Source organism: Microtus ochrogaster, chromosome 21, assembly GCF_000317375.1.
Source record: "Microtus ochrogaster isolate Prairie Vole_2 chromosome 21, MicOch1.0, whole genome shotgun sequence".
Taxonomy (NCBI): domain Eukaryota; kingdom Metazoa; phylum Chordata; class Mammalia; order Rodentia; family Cricetidae; genus Microtus; species Microtus ochrogaster.
The window spans coordinates 4,393,373-4,408,526 of NC_022022.1; positions in this window are offsets into that span (position 1 = coordinate 4,393,373).

Sequence of the window (15,154 nt, forward strand, 5' to 3'; positions counted from 1 at the left end):
TGTCAAACCTTGACCCCTCCCCTGAAGAGGGTCAAGACAGCCCACCAAAATCTTGACCACTCTCCCAGATTTAAACTGCTCCCCTGGAAAGTCCCCTTGTGCCTCCCTCTCCCTTGTGTTCACAGCTTCCTGGTTCCCCCTTGGGGCCACCCTAAAGCATAGAAATCCTATTAAACTTGGATATTCTTTGTTTTGGCTTGTTGTGATTTGGCTTGATTGTGATTTTTGTGTCAGTAGAGTGCTTGCATTAGGAAAATTCCTAACATCTGGAGGCCCCACTGGGGTAGGGCTGCCTTTCTGCGTGTCCATAGGCCACATGCCGAAAGCCCCCTAGTCCATAATCCAAGCTCTCCGCACCATGCTAAAACTGCAAAAACTGGCTCCCAGACTACAGCAGCTGCGTCTTGGTGAGTCCCTTTTTCTTGTCTATGCTATAGGGTTTTGGGGACCCATTTGTACTTATTTTTGTTGATTATCGGAATCTTGTGGAAGCCACGGCCCACTCCAAGAGTTCGATCTCAGCAGCTAGGCTGGGCCTGGCTGAGATGGATTTTGTTTGCTCCAGGGATGCCTAGCATTCAATTTCTATGACCCCATTAGGCCTAAGAGCTATTTTGGCACATGTGCTGTAATAGACTTAGACCATGCAGCTGGGCATAGACTCTAAAATGGGCACTTGCAGTTCAAAGCCAGATCCGCTGTCACCCCGGGATGCCTCTTACAAAATCTTTATAAATTGGGCCTGTCTGATACAATCTGTTCTGAATGGCTAATTTTCCTAAGTACTAAGATTTGGCCTCCTATCTTGACAATGGGACACGTTGGCCACCAGAAGGAAGCCTTGACCTTACTGTCCTCCGGGACCTAGAAAATTTTTGTGGCCGTAAGGACAAATGGCTTAAATGGTCATGTGGCACAATATTGCACTACATCTCCTTCGAGGTTATGCCCTGTCTGCCAGCAACCTGGATACTGGAAATCACAATGCCCCTGTGTGGGCTTGTCCTCTATGCCACACCATGGAGGTCACTCACCAACATCGACAAGTGAAACTGTGCCAGCCTTCAAACTTCTCAGCCTTGCAGAGGATTGACGCTGCCCAGACTTGGTATATCCCATAACCCTATATGAGCCTAGGGTAAAGCTACAGATAGCAGGTAAGTCCATTACTTTTATTTTGGACATGGGAGCTACCTATTCTGTTCTAATATCTCACTCAGGCCTTATGCTCCCCTCACCAATTTCAGTTATGAGGGTAGATGGGACCCCTTCCTCCCCACTTAAAACTTTGACACTGCCTTGCATTCTTGCAGGACAATTTTTCTCTCGTTCTGTCTTAGTGATATCTGCTTGCCCAGCACCTCTCCTGGGTCGAGATCTCCTTAGCTGCTTCAGGGCCACACTCACTTTAGCCCCCACACACGCTCTTGAGTCACACTTTCTTCTTACTTTAACAGCCTCACAGGTTCCTACCCCAGACTGTTCTGTCCCTACACTCCCTTATCCAGTAGATCCCCAAGTATGGGACACTTCTACTCCTGTGATTGCTACTCATCACCAGCCAGTCCTAGTTCACCTTAACGACCCTTCATCCTTCTCTTTCAGACCCCAGTTTCCTATTTCTGAAACCCACCACCGAGGCCTTAAGCCTATTATCACCGTCTCCTGTCTCAAGGACTTTTAATTCCTACCAACTCACCTTGCAACACTCCAGTTCTTCCTGTGCATAAGCCCTCTGGTGCTTACCATCCGGTTCAAGACCTCCGCCTCATAAGTGAGGCAGTCATTCCAGTTCACCCAGTGGTTAACAGCCTTACAATCTCCTGTCTAACGTTCCCCCTACCACCTCCTACTTTACAGTCTAGACCTAAAAGATGCCTTCTTCACTGTCCCTTTACACCCTGACTCATACTTCCTCTTTGCCTTCGCCTGGGACAACCCTGAGCCCCGGTCCTCCAGACAGCTCACGTGGACTGTTCTCTCTCAAGGTTTTTGAGACAGCCCCTATTTCTTTGGCCAAGCTCTGGCTCCAGATCTCTCAAACTTTGACACGGGGTCCAGCACTCTCCTCAGTACGTGGATGACCAACTTCTCTGCAGTTCTACATTGTCTGTCCCAACAAGCCACCTCTGTGTTCCTTAACTTCCTCAAATCCCTGGGATATCAAGTTTCACCAAATAAGGCTCAGCTATGCTCTCCTACAGTGGTATATTTGGGTGTTCAACCTAGCCTGGGGTTTAAGACCCTCACCTCTGACAGGGTTCAGGTATTTCGGGATTTACAGCCTCCAACCACAGGGGATCAGATCCTCTCATTTTTTGGTCTGTTGGGGTTCTTTCACCATTAGATCCCTAATTTTTCTATTACATCCAAGCCTCTGTACCAGGCAGCTAAAGAGATGCCCGGGACCTCTCACCCACCCGGCCATCGTCCATCGCCACTTCTCTCTACTGGGAGATGCCTTCTAACAGCTCCTGCCCTTGCTCTTCCAGACCCCACAAAGCCTTAGCATCTCTATACAGATGAGAGGTCAGGAGTGGCCACAGGAATTCTAACCCAATAGGCTGGGCCTTCGAATTGGGCTGTCACCTTTTTATCCAAACAGCTGGATGTCACCGTCTATTGATGGTAACCATGCTGCTGACAGCAGCAGCTGAACTCACTTGGGAGGCTCTCAAGATTGCCTTGTCTGGACCAATCACGGTATATTCTACCCATCGCTTCTCAGACCTTCTGAGACATTCCTCTCTCTCCCTCCTTGGGTCTTCATGAGTCCAGACTTTTCACTTACTGTTTCTAGAAAACCCCCAAATTACTTTGGCTTCCAGTCCTGCCCTAAACCCTGCAACTCTCCTTCCTGTTCCCTTCTCCTCTGGTACCTCCTCTCACTCTCACCCAGAGGCTGTAGAGGCTTTAACCTCAGCCCGGCCTGGTCTTCTGGACCAGCCACCTACAGATCCCCAACTCACCCTGTTAGTTGATGGAAGTTCCCTTATAGATAAATCAGGAAACCGACAGGCAGTGTATGCAGTGGTCACTTACGCTGACATAGTCGAAGCGACCTGCCTGCCAATGGGAACCTCCTCACAAAAGGCTTGACTAGGGCACTCCAGATAGCCAAGGGCCAATGGGCTAATATCTACAATGGCTCTAAATATGCCTTCTTGATAGCTCACTCTCATTCTGCACTCTGGAAGGAAAGGGGCTTCCTTATTACCAAGGTCACTCCCATAGTTAATGGACCCCTTATAGCCAACATTTTGCAGGCCCTCCAGCTCCCTGCAGAAGTAGCCATTATTCACTGTCGAGGACATCAGTCCTCTAAGGACCCAGTGGCCTTAGGCAATGCCAAGGCTGACTCAGTGGCCTGGGGGCTGGCCTCCAGCTCCTTGGACTCCACAGAACATATTTTGTTCTTAACTCCCTCCTATCAGCCCCGTTACCAACCAAAACAGAGGGATGAGCTTATAAAAGGGGGGGGGGCACAAAAACAAAGGATGGATGGTTCTATTTAAATACCCGTCACATCCTTCCTCAAGACCAGGCACTGTCAATCATTTCAGACATCCACCAGACTTTACACTTAGGCCTCAAAGCTTTGTTCCGCTTCTTCGAGCCTCTTTTTCTCCGAGATTCTAATGTACAGGTTCACTCCTCCTGCCAGACGTGTGCCCAGGCCAATCTACAGGAGGCTCTCCACATACATCAGTCTCTACACCAGCTTCATGGACACCAACTGGGTAGAGATTGGCAGGTTGATTTCACTCATATGCCTACTCATAAAAAAACTCCATTATCTCTTAACACTTGTGGACACTTTTACAGGATGGATAGAAGTGTTTCTGATCTCCAGGGAAACAGCAGATGTGGTGGCTCAGGTACTCCCGGACCACATCATTTCTCGGCTTGGTGTCCCACAAACCATCCAGACAGACAATGGGGCAGCCTTTACTTCCAGGGTCATGGAGCTTGTGTCAGAAGCTCTCAACATCTCCTGGAAATTTCACACTCCCTACCATCTACAATCCTCAGGAAAGGTGGAGAGGGCCAATGGACTCATCAAACAATACCTAACCAAGCTCTCCATTGAACTCAGGTTATCTTAGCCCTCCCTTCTCCCCATTGCCCTTACTCACCTCAGGGCCCCCTCATGTTCTCCTATGGGCCTGAGCCCTTTTGAGCTGTTTTATGGCAGGCCCTTTCTCCTTAACCATCACCTCCCAGTCCAAACTCGTCCACTGGCAGGGCATCTACCCTACCTCTCCCTTTTAAGGTCCTTTCTCCCATTCACACACTGACAGTTAGACTGCCCCCACACCAGTGGACCCCAATGCTCCTAAATATGCCCCGCTCTCTCCAGGGGACAGATATTCCTTAAACAGTTAACTTCTAGGTCTCTCAAACCTCGATGGACAGAACCTCACATGGTAATCCTCACCACCCCCTTGGCTGCCAAGCTCCTGGGACACCCATGTTGGTACCATTTCTTCAAGTTCAAGTGGGCACCTACTCAAGACACTTGGTCTGTCCAGCAGACAGGACCTTCCACCTTTCGGTTTTCCAGGATGCAACAATGAAGGGCCTACCTGCTCCTCATCCTGGCACACTCATCTCTGGTGATACAAACACAATGGGTAAAAACAATATTTTTTTCCTAGACACCTGCCTTTTCCTCTCCTCCCCCCAGTGGTCATGTTCGTGGCTTCCCAGTTCTTTGGGGTCACCCAAGAGTGCAGGAATCCATTAAACCTGGATATTCTTTAATTTGGCTTTTTGTGATTTGACTTGATTGGGATTTTTGCCTTGGCAGAGAGCTCATGTTAGGAAAATTCCTAATAGTAGCCACACTGGTTGCCACAGAAACTGGACAGTGCATTCCTTTAATCCCAGTGGTGCACGCTTTTAATTCCAGAATTAGAGAGGATTATAAAATGAGAGAAACAGCTCTCAGACATAGTCTCATTCTGTGATTCCTGGAGGAAGGATCGCCATTTCAGATTGAGGATGAGGTAAGAGCCAGTGGCTGGCTGTTTTGCTTTTTGGATCTTCAGGTTTAACCCCAATTTCTCTGAATCTGCTGTAAACACTTTGAAGATGGATTTTGGTCATTAAACTTGGTCCTTCCTTGTATGATCATATTGCTAATAATGCCCTTCTCTACCCTACATTCAAAGGTAGTTATAGCATGAAAGAAATGAGGGGGAGATGTTTGGAAGGAGGGCTAATATCTTTTCTCTCTAGACTTTCTGTAACTTATCATGGTTTTAACTCTCATTTTTAAATCATTAGTCAAAGTTCTCTTCATTAATCACTAGGCTAATTATGTGAGGTGTCCATTATCATCTCCATTTTACAGCTGAAGCACTGGGGGAAAGTATCATCATGCTATCATCAACTGGAGGATTTCATGGGTATTTTAATGCTTCCTTATAAAATTTCCTCTTAATTGTTTCTGATTACAGGATGTTGGTGTCTTAGTCACTGTTCTATTGCTGTGAAGAGACACTATGACCACAGGAACTCTTACAAAAGAAAGCATTTAATTGGGGCATGATCACGATTGCAGAGGTTTAGTCCTTTATCAGCATGGTAGGAAGCAAGGCAGGCAGGCAGGCATGGTGCTGGAGAGACAGCAGAGAGTTCTATATCTGGATCTGTAGGCAGTGGAGAGAGAGAGAGAGAGAGAGAGAGAGAGAGAGAGAGAGAGAGAGACACTGGGCCTGGCTTCAGCATTTGAAACCCCAAAGCCCACCCCCAGTGACAAAGCCTCCAATAAGGCCACTCCTCCTAATCCCTGTCAAGTAGTGCCACTCCCAAATGACCAAGCATTCAAATATATGAGCCTATGGGGGCAATTCTTATTCAAACCACCACAGTTAGCTTTATAATTATGGGCATTGCTTTTGTTGAACTTAGAGCTAAATAGCACTGTAGGATTTGTTATGTAGACATCTGATTAATGGGCCAATGAAACTATTGCATGAAGATTCTGGCAATGAGTGAAGTGTCAGGAATACATAAGTAGCACTCTTCACAGAAGTTTTACTTAAGAAACTTTGGTTTAGCCAGGTGGTGGTGTCACACACCTTTAATCCCAGCTGTCCCGTGCTACCGTCTCACCAGCAAGAACGACATGGCACACTCAGGATCCTTCTGCAGAAAAGCTTTAATGCATCTTGAGAGGGAGAGCATAAGCTTACAGAGTGGAGACCCCAGGGGAAGAAAACCCAGCCCTTAAATAGGTTAATGGTCCTCGCCTAGGACGTGTCATTCCCTGACTGGCTGCAGCTCATCAGCCCTTATGATGCTACAGGAGAGGCAGAGAGCTAGGGATGGAAATTTACCATGCACATGCTTGCTAACTTTTTTATCGGTTTGGCGCTAACAGATGCAGGCGCCATCTTATAATGGAGTATGTGGGGGTGGCTCCCCACATATCCCCCTTTTTATTATTATAAGCGACTAGGCATCCCCAAATCCATGAGGGTAGAGACAGTGGTTGTGCTTCCCAGGCACAGAACATGTAAGATGTGTACGAAAGCTATCCCTAGATTCAACTGAACCAGGGATGCTTTCAACCTGTCCTCTGCTATTTTTCTGGGAAAGGGAAAGTAAGGTAGGAAACCCTTATGCAGGACAACATGTCTCTCAGAGAGGGTACCATAACGGCTCTCTGTGCAATGCTCTCAGCTCAACACCCCTCCTGGGGGCCAAACCGAACACTCTACCCTGTGCAATGAACCTAAGTTCTGGGTGTGCAAGAGCTATTCAGCTGGCGGCCTATTGCTTGAGCATAGTTAGTCATATGTCAGTGGAAGCCCCTTGTTCTAGGGCGACCAGGGCCTGTGCGATAACCACCTTGTCTCTCTAGTTTTGGGTTCTGAGCCTACAGACCAGCCAGAGGAGAAACACCATTTCACAGCAGATGACCATACCAAACAGTCCCACCCCCACCCACTCCTTGAAGTAAGAAACAGCAGAGGAAATCCAGGACAACAGCCCCTCCATGAAGGACAGGTCAAGACGGGTAGAGTTGATCTGGACGATGGCGGCCCTCAATTCACGAAGCGTCTGTTCAAACTCAAAGGTCCTGTTCTGTAAAATGAACTGTGAAAGGCTTTTAGACAAATTAGCTGCTTTAGTAAAATTTTCATATAATGGAACACAAGCATCTGCGGAAAACGCTCTCTTATTGGTTTGAGAGCCTTCTGTACATATAGTTGGCATATAGTAGGGCTATTGGCCATATCCTGGGGCAAAATCTTCCATTGAAATCGCTTATCAGGCTCCATTTTCATTATCAGATGTCTCTAGTGGAGGGGAGGATTCTGCCCTTCATATCTCTCGCCGAGCGACATAGCTCAGCCTTGTGGTAGCCTTTGCCACAGCGGGAACAACGAGTAGGGGGAGCCCTCTCTGTTGACTTGCAATCATTTTTTAGGTGTCCTGGCTTTCCACAGTTAAAACAGACTCTTTTATCAGGCCCCTTAAAGGGGCGCCTCTGAGATTGTAAAATAGCAGCGGCCAGTCCTGCATTGGTAAGAGGTCCTCCAAGTTCCCTACAAACTCTAAGCCAATCTTGTAGCCCTTTAATTTTTCTAAGGGCTATAGCTGCGCAACATTCTTGGGTGGCCTGCTCAAAAATAAGTTGCTCAATAAGAGGCGCGGCCGTTTCAGGGTCGCCAAAAATGTGCCCTGCCGCCTCTGTCATTCATGCCACAAAGTCTGAAAAAGGCTCCTGGGTTCCTTGAATAATCTTAGTGAGTTGGTTATTTACTTTTCCTTTTCTGGAAAGTGGTTTCCATGCCCTAATGGCTGTATCAGCAATTTGCCAATATGCACCCCAATAATAATCTGTTTGATTGGCGGCAAACCACCCTTGGCCAGTCAAGAGATCGAATGTCCATTGTTGCTGTTCTGGAGTCAAGGCCATAGCATTAGCCCTGGCCTGATCCTGAGCTGCCTCATGCCAAAGGGCTTTCCATTCCAAATATTGGCCCATGCTGACAAGTGATGCCTTTGTAACCGTCTGCCAGTCAGATGGGGTCATGGCAGTCATAGCCAGCCTATCCAATTGAGCTAGAGTGAAATTAGCTGTTACTTCATATTTTCGGACTGACTCTGCCAATTCTTTTATCTGATTGTATTCTATAGGTACGTGCCCCCGTCCTCCCTCTGCTCCTTCAAAGTCAGGGTAGGCGAGGCGTAGCTTTCTCTTTACCTTTTCCGGAAGGAAAGAGAAGGCCTTCGGACGTACCTCATAAGGAGGGGGCGCCGAAGGGGCCACCGGTGAGGGGGCCACATAGGGCTGCCGTTTTTTGACCTCTTTGTTACTCCGGGAATAATCATCAGGATGATATCTCTCCTCCTCGTACCTAGCCGCTTCCTCCTCTAAGGCGGCTTCTTCCTCCGGGTCTAAACCTTCATCTTCTGAACTTTCAGAGTTGTCAGAATTATTAGAACTATCAATATTTAAAGCCTCAAGTTCCTGTAAAGGGTAGACATTAGTACTAGTATTCCCTTTTTTCTTCTTTATTACAGGTGTGGGACCTTTAGGGTCCGATGTAGACACCCCCTTGTCCTTAGACACACGGGGGGGGGGGCTATTTTTCTTGACTGGGACTGGTTTTTTTCTTGCACGCGCCCAACCTCTCACTACGCTCAGTTTCTGACATGCTATCCTGAACTTCTTCTAAGACACCTCGTCCTTCGGCTACGACCGCCTGACAGGCTTCATCCTCCAAACAGTTCTTAACAAGTTTCCAGATGGCCTTGGTCCCTTGCCTTAGATCTCCTTCTACTAGTTTTTTTATTGAGATCCTTTCCCAATTTATTCCATGAGGCAAGAGTCAACGATCCGGAACAGATATACCAGGGAGCTACCCGATCAATTTCTTTTACAAAATTTTTCAATGTTTGATGAGCAATCGTTATATCTCTTTGCTTCAGCACCGACTCTAAGGCTGTAATGACAGACTGTGAGGAGCCCATGATGGCGAGCAGGCACCTGCGGCTTATCTACGTCTGCCTTACAAGTGCGAAGAAAACGAAAGTACATTCCGAGCGCGGCTCTTTTATCTACAAGAGGCTGAAGTGCGCACCAAGGTACTGCCGCTTATCTACGTAGGACTTAACGCACCTAGCAATTATAACGGTTTAGCAATTATAACGGTTGAAGCAAAGCATTCCCAAAAATAAAATCAAAAGCGCTCCCAGAACAATCACCAAGACTTCCACGCTACCCTCCCAAGGCGGTGAAAGGTCCAATCCGAAATCCAGAAAAGACATACCTCTCTGAGCGTACCTACCTGCAGTTCTGAATCCTCCTTGAATCCAAGGGGTCTCCGGCGGTGCTGACAATGTTGGGTTCCTGGGTTTTCGCATCAGATGTCCCGCGCTACCGTCTCGCCAGCAAGAACGACGCGGCACACTCAGGTTCCTTCTGCAGAAAAGCTTTAATGCATCTTGAGAGGGAGAGCATAAGCTTACAGAGAGGAGACCCCAGGGGAAGAAAAACCAGCCCTTAAATAGGTTAATGGTCCTCGCCTAGGACGTGTCATTCCCTGACTGGCTGCAGCTTGTCAGCCCTTATGACACCACGGGAGAGGCAGAGAGTTAGGGATGGAAATTTACCATGCACATGCTCGCTAACTTTTTTATCGGTTTGGCGCTAATGGATGCAGGCGCCATCTTATAATGGAATATGTGGGGGTGACTCCCCACACCCAGCACTCGGGAAGCAGAGGCAGTCAGATCCTGCAGTTCGAGGCCAGCCTAGTCTACAAGAGACTTCCAGGTTAGGCTCCAGTGAAATCCTGTCTTGAAAAAAAAAAACAAACAAACAAAAAAGAAACTTGGTTTGGTCAGGCTTGGTAGTGAAGAGATAGAGGCATACTGGTCTCTGTGAATTCAAGATTAGCTTGGTCTACAAAGCAATTTCTGGCCACCAGGAATACATACTGAGACCCTGTCTCCAAAAAAAAAGTGCTGATGCCATGTGACTCATACAGGCAAAAGACATCCATGGGTCAGCCTGGGTCCTCACAGTCTGGGCTGGCTGAAAGCATCCACAGGCCCACTCAGTGTCTTATGGTGCCAGGTGCATGGTTGGGTGCCATTATGATGAGTATGTGGGAGAGAAGGAATTGGAACAGTTTGTGTGCGGTGGTAAGAGGCAGTTCTGAAGAAGCAAGGGCAGTGAGGTATGGCCTGCTTGCCACCTGTGTCCAAGGTGATGTCCAGGCCAGGTCTGTGTACGTGGTCCTACTGCAGCCATGATCTGTGTTGACATCTATGCCCTATATTACCACTAAGGCCATGCTGATGCCAAGGGGTCTGGACCTCCACCTGGGGCCATGTTGTTATCTGAGTGAACTGTGCTGCCACATGGGGCCATGGTGACATTTGGGTCAGGGCTCCTGCCAGGGACCATGTCTGGGTCATGTGGCCTTGTAGCAACCAGGGTCTGAGTTGATGTTCATGGCTTCTTTTACCACCAAGTGCTGTACAGATGTACAGATGCCCAGGATCTGGTCAGCCACCTGAGACCATGCTGGTGTCCCAGGACCTTGCTGTTGCTGGGGCCACACTGTTCTTGGTGACTTTTGTTGCCACTGGAGCCATAGTGATATCTAGGCTTGACCTACTGCCAAGGGCTTTGTCTGGGTCCTTGTTCCTGTTGCAGCCAGGTTCTGTGTTGAGGTCCGTGGTCCATGTTACCACAGGTTGTGGGTCATAGGAATCATGTGTGTTGAAATCTAAGAGCTATACCACTCTTCGACACCTCATTGGCCCTAGGATAACTGGCTCTGGTCCTCGCTGGACACTGTAGCAGGACAGTTGCTTCTGCCTCTCATGGGAGAGCTGGCCTTCACACTTGGGAGAGATAGCTCACCATGGTCATGGGAGAATTGGCCTAGGAGAGCTGGTTCTGGCTCTTGGCCAAGAAGGGGGCAGTTCCAGTGGCTCAGATAAACTGGTTCAGCTACAACCCAGACCTACATTCTGGGCCTTGAGTTGGTTCACCCTAACATCTACCCCACCTATGACCTGCTGGAGCACATGAAGTGACTGGTCTTGAAGAATGATAGTTTCAGGATTTCCATGACTTGGGGAAAAAGCAGGATATCAGAAAGGAGTTTAAGTGAGGGTACCAGAGGTAATTAATGGTAATAATGGTGTACCAGAGGCCTTGAACCAGAACAATGACTCATTGCAATGAATATTTTATAGATGTGGCTGATTGGATAAAAGGGTACACTGCATGACATACTGTAGCTCCTAATACCTCTAGGATGAATGAAGAGGTGTTAAAAAGACAGAGGAGTAAAGTGTTTGGGGGGGATGACACAGAGGTGAGGGGATGTTATAGAGGAACTTGGAGGTGAGTGGGATTTGGGTGCATGATGTGAAATTCCTAAAAAATTAATAAAGAATTATGTTATAAAAATATAAATAAATAAAAAATTGTATCCTCATTTACTGTTGGTGTGACTGCAAATTGGCACAGCTACTCTGGAAATCAGTGGATGAATTCTCAAAAAGCTAAAAATAAATCTATTGTATGACTCAGTTTAGCCACTCCTTGGGTTTATGTCCAAAGTACTTGACATCCTACTCCAGAGATACTTGCTCAGTCATGGGCAGTATTGCTCTAGTCACATAATCTAGGAAATAGAAGCAACCTAAATGTCTTTTAACTGATGCATTCTTAGTGAATAATGAAAACATTGATATACAAACACTTTGGAGTATTATTCAACTGTAAAGAAAAATGAAATAATGAAAGTTGCAGGTGAATGGATAGGACTAGAAAATATAATATTTAATAAACATCCTAGTCACTCTTCTTTTGCTGTGAAGAAGCAATGATCTTCTTATAAAAGGCAACTCTTATAAAAGAAAGCATTTAATTGGGGCTTGCTTACAGTTTCAGAGGGTTAGTCCATTATCATCTTGGTGGAGAACATGCTGGCTTTCATGTCAAACATGGTGCTAGAGAAGTAGCTGAGAGCTTTATGTCCTGATCCACAGTTAGCAAGAATAGAGAGAACTTGGGATGGGTTTTTGAAAACTCAAAGCCTACCCCCAATGACATACTTTCTCCAATAAGGTTACACTTCCTAATCCTTCTAATCCCTTAAAAGAGTTCTACTCCTTGGTGACTAAGCATTCAAATATATGAGCCCATGGGGACCATTCTTATTCAAACAACTGCAGCAGGTAACCCAAGCCAAGAATGACAAGTGTTATATGTTCTCTTTCATCTGTGGTTTCTTGCCCCAAATGTTCAGATATGTGATGTGGGATTCCCCTCTGTATCCTGTGAATATGTTTTATTATCACTGGTCAATAAAGAAACTGCTTCAGCCTATGGCAGGACAGAATAAAACCAGGTGGTAAATCTGAAAAGAGATATATATATATAGAGAGAGAGTAGGAGGAATCAAGGAAATACCATGCAGCTGATGAAGACACTGGAACCTTATCAATAGGTTACAGCCTCATGGTGATACATAGATTATTGGAAATGGGTAAATTTAAGATGTAAGAGTTAGTTAATAAGAAGCCTGAATTAAAAGGCCAAACAGAGCTTTAATTAATACAATTTCTATGTGATTATTCGGGTCTGGGCAGCTGGGAAATGAATGAGCAATCTCTGATTACAGATGTGGATATAATACCCGGGGAAGCAAAAGATCACATTGGTGGCATTCGAGAGCAGGAAATAGCAAGATAGAGGTGACATGAAGGGACAAATATGGGGCTTTATTTGGGGGAGGAAGGTTAATATTGAAGGAGAAGCAAGGAGGAGGGATAAATAAGGTTCATGATGTTATTTTATATTTACATAAAATTATATATAATCCATATAAGTGCATGTATGTACACACACACATACACACACGCACACACACATATAGTTTAAATGAAGTTATGCCATTTGGAGTGATTATAATTCACCTAAGACCTATACAACACCTAACAAAACTCCAGTATCAGGCATGAGGGATCCCCTTTCAAGTTCTTGGTCAGTCCAAAGAGGCTCCCCTGTAGCTACTCTTTCTCTGTCCTGCCTGCCAGCTCCCAAATCATGGCACAGAGATTTATGATCAGCTGATAGCTTAAGCTTGTTTTAAACTAGCTCTTATAACCTAAATTAACCCATCATATTAGCATATGTGCTATCCTGCGGCTAGTTTATGTCATCTATGTACTGCCATTCTCCTTGCCCTGAGTCTCATGGCATTTCTTTGGGTTTCCCCGCTTTTTCCCAGCATCCTCTCTGCCTGGAAATCCTGCCTAGCTATTGGCCATTTAGCTTTTTATTAAACCACTCACAGTGGCTTATCTTTACACAGTGTAATAAAATATTTCACAACACTCCCTAAAGAATATAGGCTATTACTGATGCTGTTGGTGTACCTCCCAGAATTTGAAGGTAAGTTTCTACTGCTGAAGATACCATGAATTTCACACACAGAATTTGGAGGGACTATTTGCAATTTTAAAAATTTAAAATATAATTTCATCACTTTTCCCTCCTTATCAAGTGACTAAACTCAGAAGATGACACATATGTGTATATATATGTGTATATTAAAGTAAACATATATGTATATATAAATTAAAGTAAAAGGGGCCATGAATTTGAGAGGGAGTGAGGTGGGAGTCAGGGTGGGGACACAGAAGAGTTGAAAGGAGGAGAGGGAGGGAGAAATGATGTAATTATATCTTAGTTCTAAAAATTTAAAGTAAAATTTATACCATAAACCAAATGGATTTACAAATATCTATAGAATATTCTATCCAGTAGTGATAAAATGCAATTTCTTTTAAAAAATATTTATTTATTTGTTTGTTTATTTATTATGTATGCAATATTCTGTCTGTGTGCATACTTGCAGGCCAGAAGAGGACACCAAACCCTATTACAGATGGTTGTGAGCCACCATGTGGTTGCTGGGAATTGAACTCAGGACCTTTGGAAGAGCAGGCAATGCTCTTAATCTCTGAGCCATCTCTCCAGCCCTGCAAGCTCTTTTTTTATTAACACAAGGAAGTTATACAGAGCAGACATATTAAACCACAAAACAAGTCTTCTTTTGCTTGTTTTTCGAGAAAGGGATTCTCTGTGTATTATTGGCTGTCTTAGAACTTGTTCTGTACTATGTTCAGAGAGTCCGGTTTTATCCCAGGCTTTTTCAGACCCAGGCCAGCTGGCCTTGGTGAGTTCCCGATAGAACATCCCCATTGTCTCAGTGTGTGGGTGCACCCCTTGCGGTCCTGAGTTCCTTGCTCGTGCTCTCTTTCCTTCTGCTCCTGATTTGGACCTTGAGATTTATGTCCTGTGCTCCAATGTGGGTCTCTCTGAACATAGCGGACAATGAGGACTACTGAGAACTCAAGAACAATGGCAATGGGTTTCTGATCCTACTGCACATACTGGCTTTGTGGGAGCCTAGGCAGTTTGGATGCTCAACTTACTAGACCTGGATGGAGGTGGGGGTTCCTTGGACTTCCCACAAGGCAGGAAACCCTGATTGCTCTTTGGGTTGGGGGGGGACTTAATTGGGGGAGGGGGAGGGAAATGGGAGGCGGTGGTGGGGAAGAGACAGAAATCTTTAAAAAAAGAACTTGTTTTGAACTCACAACAGTCTGCCTGCCTCTGCCTCTTGAGTGCTGGGATTAAAATGTGTGAGGCAACTGCCCTTCACAGAGCAAATCTTAACAAATTAAAAGAAAAACTGTAGTAACTGGGAATCTCAGTCAGTAAAGAGCTTGCATTTCTAGTTACAGATGCCTAGGGCAATAAAGGCACTAAAATTTTTATAAAATGGCATGAGATGGACTTTGGCAGTTGGGTTGGGTCCAAGGAATCCCATGGAGGGTGTGAGACAGACATGCCATGCAGACAGAGCTTATGTGGAGGGTTTTATTGGTGGGGAGGGAGAAGAGAGAGAGAGAGAGAGAGAGAGAGAGAGAGAGAGAGAGAGAGAGAGCAGAATGTGATTTCATGGGGAGAGAGAGAGGAAGAGAAAGAAAAAGTGTAATTAGAGACTATTCTTTTGTTCCCGGCTGCCCAGACCTGAATAATACATACACTCTATTCATTACAACAATGTTTGGCTTAATTATTTATTCATCTTAAATG